The 10,571-nt window shown below is 39.8% G+C and overlaps 1 long non-coding RNA gene and 1 other non-coding gene across 2 annotated transcripts; both read right to left on the bottom strand.

The window, feature by feature from the left end:
* Positions 1-1,233: 1,233 nt before the first annotated feature.
* LOC149460226 (uncharacterized) lies at positions 1,234-10,348 on the bottom strand. The gene is made up of 2 exons (XR_016313102.1): positions 10,181-10,348; positions 1,234-1,546 (listed from the first exon to the last, which is right to left on the bottom strand). It is a non-coding gene; the product is annotated as an uncharacterized LOC149460226 (long non-coding RNA).
* Positions 4,935-5,041, bottom strand: LOC149460227 (U6 spliceosomal RNA). The gene has a single exon (XR_016313110.1). It is a non-coding gene; the product is annotated as a U6 spliceosomal RNA (small nuclear RNA).
* Positions 10,349-10,571: the final 223 nt, after the last annotated feature.

Raw genomic sequence — 10,571 nt, 5'->3', positions numbered from 1 at the left:
TCCCTTTGTAGACAGTCTGTCTTACCGTGGACACATGAACATCAAGGCTTTTGGAGATACTTTTGTAACCCTTTCCAGCTTCATGCAAGTCAACAATTCTTGATCGTAGGTCTTCTGAGAGCTCTTTTCTGCGAGGCATGGTTCACATCAGACAGTGCTTCTTGAAACCAGTAAACCCAAAATAGGTGTGTGTTTTTTAAGGGCAGGACAGCTGTCAGCAACACATCCAATATCATCACACTGATTGGAGTCAAGGTTGGCTCACTCCTGGCTCCAATTAGCTCTGGGAGAAGTCATTAAGCTAGGGTCTCACATACTTTTTCCTCCCTGCACTGTGAATGTTTACATGTTATGTGCAATTAAACCATAGCAACATCTAATGTTTGTGTAGTATTATGTTCAGCAGACTGTGTTCTTCTACTGTTGTGACTTAGATGACGTTCAGAGCACATTTTATGCCCAATTCATGCAAAACTCCACGTAATCCCAAGGGGGTCACATACGTTTTCTTGCAACTGTATAGTAGGTCCACATGGGAAAGTAACAATGACCTGATGTAATGGAAACAAGGAAATGTATTTATAGTAAATGGTCTTCTGAAAAAAAACAGCACTGTCTTCACAATACAAAAAAATTACAATTCCTAAAATATGCAAGTTACAAATAGGAAATTGTTACAAAAAGCAAGCAGCAAATAGGCAATGCTGACAATTCATGGGCAAATTAAAAGCGATTGTGCAGTTTCAAGTTTTGTTGATTTAATATTTCCTACTGTATTTCATAACTTTTTTTTTTCGGGGGGGGAGGGGGCCCAAGTAGCTGGTCTTGCCTAGGGCGTAAAATAGTCTAGCACCAGCCCTGATTATATGTGGTTTGAAGAGACATTACCTGGTCAGTAAATAGACAAAATATGTGTTGGTTCATGCTGCCCAGCAGGTATTGTAAAAGCTACGACTACGACCTCATCAACTCATTAGCTGGTATTGCAAGTGTATGCTGGAATTATTTCATCTAATTATCTCCTTGTCTGACTTTCGGCCGAATGTTCGTTTGATTACTGTTGGTTACTGGGGTCAAAATTTACATTTGTTTTCAACTGTAGTAATGAGAAGAACTGGATAGATTTTTTTTCTCAAATAAAATTTGAACTGTGAATGTTTTTTTCATTGGGTAAAAAAAAACAAAAAAACACACATTTTGTAATGCACATGTTCCAGGCACAAAAGAAACCTGTTTAATGTTTAATATGTCTGAGATTTAATTCAAATAGCAGGTCTGAACAGAATTTTAAGGACTTTTGAATCAAATTAGTTGACTCATTTATGGCAAGAAAGAGTGCCCTTAGGTACGATTTTTCAGAATTTCCGTATAAACATTTGAACAAAATTTTACTGGTATAATGCTAGCTTGATGAAACTATTTTTAGGCAAGTTATAATCATCTTCTCTTCTTCTTGTTTAGAGTTGTAGAGCTTATTAGCACAACACATGCTCCACGCATGCTTATCTTATTTTCAAACATATTCACATTAGAAAAGGGGAGGAGCCTGTAAAAAAAAAAGCCATCAGCATTGACAGTTTAATATGTCAGTGCTACTCTATCTATCTATCTATCTATCTATCTATCTATCTATCTATCTATCTATCTATCTATCTATCTATCCATCCTGGGGTGCCATAAACCCTACATTTTCAAGTAGTGATGCTTGTACTTCAGCTCATCTGTTGATCCTGCTTATTGTCTGGATTTATATCTGCCCTAAAAAAACAATCAAATCAGACATAAGATTGTCATCTTTGCTCTGTTTTCATATCACATTACCAAGTGTTTGGTCTTATCTTGGTTATTTATGTCACATTACTCATTGTTCTGTACAGACTGTTCTTTTTCATTATTACATTTACACAATACATCCTTACAGTTTGCACTGAAGTTGAACTTTCCATCACTATCTATAGCAGTTTTTCTGTTCTTTTGTTTGCTTGTTCTGTAAAAGGGCAGATCTTTTAACATATGGCAACTTGCTTTAAAGTGATTGTAAAGGTTCCAATTTTTTTTAAAATAACAAACATGTTATACTTACCTGCTCTGTGTAATGGTTTCAAGCAGAGCAGTCCCTATCCTCCTCTTCTCAGGTCCCCTACTGGCACTTCAGGCCCCTCCCCCCTGCTAAGTGCCTACATAGTAAGCTGCTTGCTCTGGGGGCACTTGTGCGAGCTTGCTCCTGTGTATCTATGATACTCACAGAATGCGTCTCGGACCCGCTCCTAACTCACAGGCAGTGATTGACAGCAGCAGGTGTCAATGGCTCCTGCTGCTGTTTCTCAGCCAATGAGGAGGCAGAGACCTGGGAGAGCCTCTGCTTTCATGCACAACGCTGGATTGGGATCAGGCTCAGGTAAATGTAAGGGGGAGAGGGGCTGAGGGGGGGCTGCACACTGAAGGTTTTAGGACCACTTTAAGTTATCCATAGACATGAGCAGGAATTCAGATCTGACTAAAAAAACTTGATTTTTATTAGTTCCTTATGAAATATGCGGCAACTGCAAAGTCTGCCAGTGCCAAACGTCTCCTTTCCCAACCTTCTACAGTCACATGACGAGGAGTGTTCAACTGAACAGAATATTCTTGGTCATAGACCTCCCAGTAAGTTATGGTGCATGAGGGTGGGGTTGGTTTGATTGAATGAGACATTTTCATTTATTGGTGGGTTTAAGCAAAAGTGGTAGAAATGTACAAATACAGTTATATATACTGTACTGCTCTGGCTGGCAGGATTGTGTCACCTAGGTTTCTCAACTACACATGATAAGGACCTCCAAGGTTTATGACTAACATGGAGAAAACAAACATCTTACTCTTACATTATAGGATACAGGCTTGATATTTTTGAACCCTGGGTTTTAGACTGTTCTGGAAATTTTATCGATAAGCAACTCCTATCCTCATATTGATTAGGGACTCCAAATTAACAGTAACTACTGCAGTAGGGAACAGACGCAAAAAGATACACCCAGCTTCTTTCCAAATAAATGTCCTGTTTATTTGGTGCAATTGAAAGTCTTTTATACACATGATTAGGTATGTATCACACATTTATGGTAACAAAGGGCGTTACATAGGCAGGCTAATTTCTAATCAGGATTTGAAAGAATGCAAATGTAATGACAACGTTATTAGTGCCGTGTGCACAATGAGTGCAGTGTGCAATACATAGGCAAAGTATACAAAATAGAATACAATTGTTTACAGAATTTGCAAGTTTCCTTTACAACCTTCACTTGATTGGATACTGACCATTGGTTTTGAGGACATGTCCCCTGAGTTTCCCCCTATAACCCCACCCAACTCAGAGAGTCATCAGTTTTTTTGCTAGTGTCCTAAGGTGGTGGACCTCTTCTCACTTATGGAGAAATTACTGTTAGCTTAACATGTTTATAAATTTATTTCAGATTCTTCAATAAAATCTTTAGTATAACTAAAGGCAACACTTTTTTTAGCTGAGGAGAGGGATTATAACATCTGTCAGTTTTTATTGCTGTCTGTGCCCCTTTAAGGGAGATTCACCCTCTCTATTTGTCATGTTTACCATTATTATTGAAAGTAAAAGAAAATCCCAAAGTTTGGGTTGTCCCCTGAAAAGTAATAAAGGGGAAAATCTTCCAATGAGGATGCTAGTTTTGGTGACCTAAGGGGCTCCAAGGGATTCTCTTAATTTGTAGAGATTTCCTCTTGCTTCCTGTGTTGGCTGTGGGACAGGAAGTCAAGGTAAATCTCGCCATTTGGATACAGATGGCAAATGAACCTGTCAGGAATTATAACTCTCCATTACTCTATCAAATGTTTTGCCTATAGTTTTACATTTGCTGCCTTGTAATACAACAATAGAAGAAGTGCATCCAGGTCAGTGCACCCTCGGTAAAATCTTGGGAGCCATACCAGGACCTCAATCCATGGAGATGACCTGTAATGTTGCTCAGGCACTTACCATAATGATTTCAGTAGTGTTGAAACTGGTAATCCTTTTCACAGGAACATCAGCCAGCTCAGACGCACCCCAGAGGAAAAAGAGAGAGCACTCCCATAGTGTAGTAATTTTAAAACAAAAACTTTAATGGAGAAATGCCAAATGAACACTTACATCACATCAGTTGAAATTAGGCCTCAAACACATGTATTGATATGGGTTTATACTTCCAGGGTGTACCAAAATGGCGGCGACCATCACCACGCTCCACTAACAGACCCACGCATTACATCATTGTCAGAGTCTGTAAGTGTTCATTTGGCATTTCTCCATTAAAGATTTGGCTTTAAAATTACTACGCTATGGGAGTGCTCTCTCTTTTTCTTCTGGGGTGCGTCTGAGCTGGCTGATGTTCCTGTGAAAAGGATTACCAGTTTCAACACTACTGAAATCATTACAGTTATACGGTGAAGAAAGCCATATTCCTGTGATCGGTGTGATTCTATCATCTTGGATATCTATTAAGGGCCCTGGGAGTGTGAGGCCTGAAAGCTGTGTTGCCCCTTGGGGTCTTGGCATGGAGGTGAGGAGGCATTTCAGCCGGAAACGGATTTATCATTAATTTCACCAAGTTTCTTTGTTCGTTTGGAGTTGGTGGGGTATTTACATGGACTTTATGCCGATTTGATGATCACTTATGTTTATTTTGATGGTCACTCATTATTTTTTATATTTCATGTTGCTTTAATTATTTTTTGTGCTTATTGCCGCACGTTTATTTACACTGTGTGTTTGTTTTTCACTGGCATCAATCCTGATTATAAAGTGCATTTTTTGTTTTATGCACCTTGTATGGTTAGTTTTGCACACATATTTCGTTGCTTTTTTTTTTTTTTTATCTAGCGTGTTCTGCAAAGAACAGAACATGTGAAAAACATTTTTGTAAGGATTTTGCAAGATGCGATTTAAAAATATGGAACGCTTCACAAATTTGCGTGTCATCCTTGCGCAGGGGCCATGCTAATCTTCTCTGTATCGTTCCAGTTTTAGTATATGTGCTGCCGAAGCAAGCACATATTTCTTTGCTTTTTGATTGTCACAGTTTTCTTTGCACGGAGCTTTTTGTGCCCTTTTATTTAGGACGTGTTAGTCCGATTATGTTGAATATATCATTTATGTGTACTTGTTGATTATTGTGCACGTTGTTTTCATCACAATGCATATTGCACTTAGTTTGGTCTGGTTTCAGGCCTGTACATTTTTATGTATTATTTATGATGCATTTATAGTTTCATGCACCTTGTATGATTAGTTTTGCACATATTTTTTGCTATTTGATTTTGCCACAGTTTTCTTTGCACTGTGTTTTTTGTGCACTTTTATTTAGGATGTGTTAGTCCTATTATGTTTAATACATTATTTATGTTCACTTGGTGACTATTGTTCACATTGTATTTCATCACAATCTATATTGCACTTCATTTGGTCTGGGTTCAGGCCTTTACATTTTTATGTATTATTTATGTTCACTAGTTGATTATTACTCACGTTGTCTTTGTCACAGTTCATATTGCACCTAATTAAGTCTGGCCTCAGGCCTTTATACTTATCACCTCTGTTTTGGGGTTATTTTTTCTGTCTCCCCACTCTTCGAATTTTTGTGTCCTTAGTACTATTGATATTAGCGCAACACCATTTTTTTTGTTTTGCTTTAGGATAGTCACTCTTGGGTTGCTGCTTTCTCTTTCTTGAACACACTTACCCCATTGGTGCACCCTACTCGTGAGTACCCCAGAAGTAATTACCTTCACTAAGGCCTCATTCACACCATGTGCAGGGACGTAAGTTTTTCTGCAAGGGCATAAAGAAAACCATTGTTCTCTATGTGCCCTGTTTACACCATAACACTGGTATTGTGCTGATTTTTTTTCCTGTGCAGGAATCTGCAATGTGTATAAAACTCACTGTAATGCACATGAAAAGTGATGTAAATTCTTGTCTCTGCAAGTAAAATCTGTGTGTTTTTTCCACCAGTTTTTCTACACATATGATGTGAACAAGGCTGAATGGAAATGGTGTAAACCAGGCGCAATCATACGCTCTGCCTAAGGCCTGAAATATACTCAGACCACTCAGAGTTACAATGCTTCCCTGTCCCCAGCTGGACCCTATTTTAACACCAGTCTCTGCATCTGATTCTAGCACTATTTCAGGCTATCTAGTGCTGTCTAGGGCAGATATTACTGCAGCTGTTAAGGAAACTTTCCTGCGGGTGGAGAGCAGAGCTGAGCTTGTGGCTGAAACCCTACAAAATTGAAGCTGTCTGCAAAAGATGCCTCATTTATGTCCTTTGAAGGACAAAGACTTTTTGGTAAGGCACTTGACAAATGTATCAAAGATAGCATAGCAGGTAAGGTCCTTCTTCCACAGCAGAAGGTTTCAAAATCCCCTCCTTGAGGGCTTCTACCTCCTATAAACATAGAACACCTGAACGTTCTACCCAGGTCTTGACTTCTAAGCTAAAATTCAACCATTCCCTTAGGTGCAGGACTTGGAACACAAAATCCACCAAGTCTACCCCTAAGCCCTCTTCCCAATGAAAGGGAGCCCTCACTTCTAAAAATAGGGGAATTTCTGTTACAGCTTGCCTTCTTTTGGGTTACAGATGTCCCAGACCTTTTTTTGGCTTGAAAGGACTATAAAATACAGTTCGTTAACAGGAGATCAGAACGTGCAGGGTTAAGCAGGAGAATGGTCAGACAAGCCAGGGATCAGAACAGGAGACAGACAGCAAATCAGGGTCAGGCAGGGTCGGCAACAAGACAATCTACTAAACAGGAACTTCAGGAAACAGGTAAGACCATATGGCACTTGAGCATTGCAAGAGCTGGGTTTAAATAGCCCGCCCGACTCCTGACAGGTGCTCCTGGGTCCTAGTGCCTGCCCGGTGCCGTCATTGGTGACAGGTGCGCCTGGGTCCTAGTGCCTGCCTGCCTGTATGTCTTGTCAGGATTCTACGCATGTGCAGATTCGATCGCCGAGGCAATCTTCCCATTCCCTGACACATGGACATGGATGTTCTGGCCTCCGAGTTCAACAACAAGCTCTGTTTATGGCCAAGATCACAGATCCTCTAATACTGGCATTGGATGCTGTGATAATTCCCTGGACTCCATTTAGGCTAATCTATGCCTTTCCTCAAGTGCAAATTCTGCAAAAGCAAGAAACCAGTGATTTTCATTGCACCAAACTGGCCCAGAAGAACATGGTACACATATATACTCGGACTTCTAGGAGACAAAGGAATTTAGACTTATCTGTAAATTCTACATCTGGGAGTACAGTACTAGACAAAAGCCACCCTGCCACCTGTCCCTGTGTTACTCTGCACTGCTTGCTAAAAAACAGAGAGTTCATGGAGTTGACTACAGTTATAGGAGAAAACTCGGGGGGGGGGTCCCCAAAAGCTTTGTCAGTGAATATCAGGCCTTTGTCTTATGCTGTACTCCAATTCGAAATCCCGTTTTTTTTGTTTTCTCAAAATGATAAGTTCTGTCCCGGGTCCTGAAACCCAGAAGGTTTCTAAAGCTTTTGATGAAACTAAGTACCAATTTCTAGGTCCAAATCTTACCTGAAAGCATGACCTTCTTATTTGTCTCAGCTGTGATAGGCCTGTTTGTTTTGGGGAACCCAATAAGGGCAACCGGTTGGTTAGGAACTGACCTGGGTTTAGTTAGTGGCTGGGATGAGCAAATGGCTTGTACCTGTTGTACATCACCCTCCTACACTGGAACTGTGTTTGCTGTCTTGCTGAATAAAAGTGAGGGACAAACCTGCTTGGACTGTTTCCAGGTGTCTGAGTCTTGCATGATTTGCCACCACCGATACCAGCTGAGCCTGTCCTCCATACAACTTGGTGCCTGGATGAAGGCAACACATTAGGGAACAGACCGCTTTTGTTAAATAAAATGGAAAAAGCGTGTAAAACAGCTTTTATCGGCAAATCCTAACCAACAGCAGGCTAATCAGCTACAAAAAAAAAAGAACAACTACAAAAAGAAGGGAACCACTTAACCACCCAACAGATGCAACAATTGACTAAAGCCAACTAGGCCTCCTTTGAGGGGACAACAGTAATGTAAGTAATGCCTAATGTTTACCATGTCTTTATACTGTAGATCTGGCTTTGTGAACAAGGGCACAGTCATGCTGAAAGGGGAAAGAGCCTTCCCCAAACTGTTGTCACAAGGTTGGAAGTGCACAATCACCTTTTGTCTGTGGAATCTACATTTCTGAACCTGCATAATAGTTCCTGGAGAGTGACCTAAAAACTAGTATTTTTAGACAGAGGTTTCCGGTGGCAGCACCATTATCTCTCTTTGAAAAAGTTTACTTCATCAGTTTCAAAGGATAAGATTTGAGGAAAAGTATACTATAATTCTAGATTTAGATTTCTGTAATTTTCCTTTATATGTAACAGTTTTAAAATAGTACTTTTAAATATATAGCTATTTTTTCTTACATAACTAGTCAGGTGCCTAAAAGGCTGACTTTGCTTCAAAGAATGCACATACTTGTGAAACCACAGCTCAGGCCTATAGTATTTGGGACAAAAGCTGGAATTCATCAAACATTCCTGCCTAGTAAGCAGCTTGAAGAGTCTCTTCATCAGCGTACATTTTCCAAGAAGACCCTACCCAGATTTTGTGTACTATGTCATAAAGAATCACAGGAATCTGCCCAAGGCTTTGCTTACCCCAACTACGTAGAATGAAAAATGACCGACCTGTCAATATAAACTATAAAGCAAAAATGTAAGCTGCTGAATAACAAATGGCAAGTTTCTCTTAAAGGGGTAGTACGCCCAAAACTGACATCTAGATGCTGGTAAATTGAATCATCCAAAGTTTCCTATTTCCTGGGAGTGATGAAGGCCAGGTCTTTGTATGAATTCACAGCTCAAGTGTAATATATACATTTGTTTGCTGTGCTTGTTGTCTTATAAAACTTGATAAAGGGACAATGAGTGGCATTAAACCCAAAGTGAATTTAAACCCAAAACCAAAAATGTATTATATTGCAGCTAACCAGTCATCAGATGTGGTGGTTCCATTTTTTTTTTTTTTCATTTTTTTAGGCTTTTTACCTCTTTTTTTCACCTGGTGATCTGGCCAGTAATATTCCTTATGTATTTAATTGTCCCTACTCTGGATAAAGGAGCACATGAGACACATGTGGACAGGAGCATTGTCAGTCTGGGGGGAAAGGAGTGTTAGATGTACTAGCAGATTTAAATACACTAACAAATTAAATCCACACTCCAGTTCACACTTTATAAGCAATTACATCAAACAGTTTTGTTCCCTTTTGGGTTAAAGGTTTAACATAAATAAAACTGATCATAAAGGTTTAAAATGAATAAATAAAACTGATCTTTGTAAGCACCCCTGCAAGGGTTGAATGGTTTTTCATATCCCTGTAACTGATACATCTTTAAAGAGCTTGTTCTTTTGAAAAACAACATACTTACTGGTCAGATCACAAGATGAAAATAGAGGCAAGAAATCCTGAAAGAAAACTAATGCAGCCATTATTCTAAGAATTAGTAAGCTGCGATATAATAAATGTTTGCTTTTGGGTTTAATACTACTTTAAAACAAATGTAATCTGCTTGCAATGCATTCGTTGTCATTGAAGATAATGATCTGTTGTGTTGCTACAGTACCAAATTACATTACTACCACTACTGTATAATGTAAACCTCGGAAAGGGAATTCCTGAGTTCCCAGCTCCACCTACCTGCAGTCTCATTATGGCTATTAGATTGATCACTTGTACAGTAAGACATTATGAATTATGCAGAGACAGCTTTGACAGTCTTGATGCTAAGGAACTGCACAGAGCCCTGACCTCAACCCAACTGAACACCGCTGGAAAGCATTTGAATGCCTGCTGCTAAAACAGCAATATTTGGAGCCAAGAAATTCATCCGACAAATCTTGGGGTGGGGGGGGGGCTCAGAAAGGATTACTTTTTAGTTATCCTTCCTCTGGATCACAGCTTCAGGGCTTGTGAACTAGATTAAAATCAGTCTTATTTAAAGCGGTAGTAAATGCCAAAAAAAAAACAAATACAAAAAAGGGCCCCGAGGTGGTTGAAGACATGATAATGTGCACGTATGCACCACATACTCGCACATTATGAAAGACTTACCTGGCAAAGGAAGCCCTCCAGTGCTCAGGCGCTTCTATTTTCACCCAGTTTTCCTTCTGGGGTCATTTCGTTCGGGCTCTTGAATGGCCAAGCTGCAGTGATGTCACTCCCATGCATGCATACCGGAGTCACATCACCACGGTACAGATCATCTGCTGTGCATGTTTGCTGAACTGCGCATGTGCAGCTTGGTGAACATGATCGCTGACAGGCAGGAAGAAGCCTTTATGGCAGAAAGATCGATAGTCTGTTCCATCATAAAAACCTTGCCTGTCAGCAAATTTTAAATAAGTGGATTTATTATCATTTACGTAGAAGTAAACCCTAAGGGCTCATGTACACTGCAGCTCCTAAACTGACGTTCAGGAGCTGTTGAGCGTTTTTTTTCAGC

Source organism: Staurois parvus, unplaced genomic scaffold (genome assembly GCF_062004578.1).
Source record: "Staurois parvus isolate SC_StPar_1 unplaced genomic scaffold, SC_StPar_1.0 ptg000232l, whole genome shotgun sequence".
Taxonomy (NCBI): domain Eukaryota; kingdom Metazoa; phylum Chordata; class Amphibia; order Anura; family Ranidae; genus Staurois; species Staurois parvus.
This window is presented reverse-complemented; position numbering and strand designations above follow the sequence as displayed.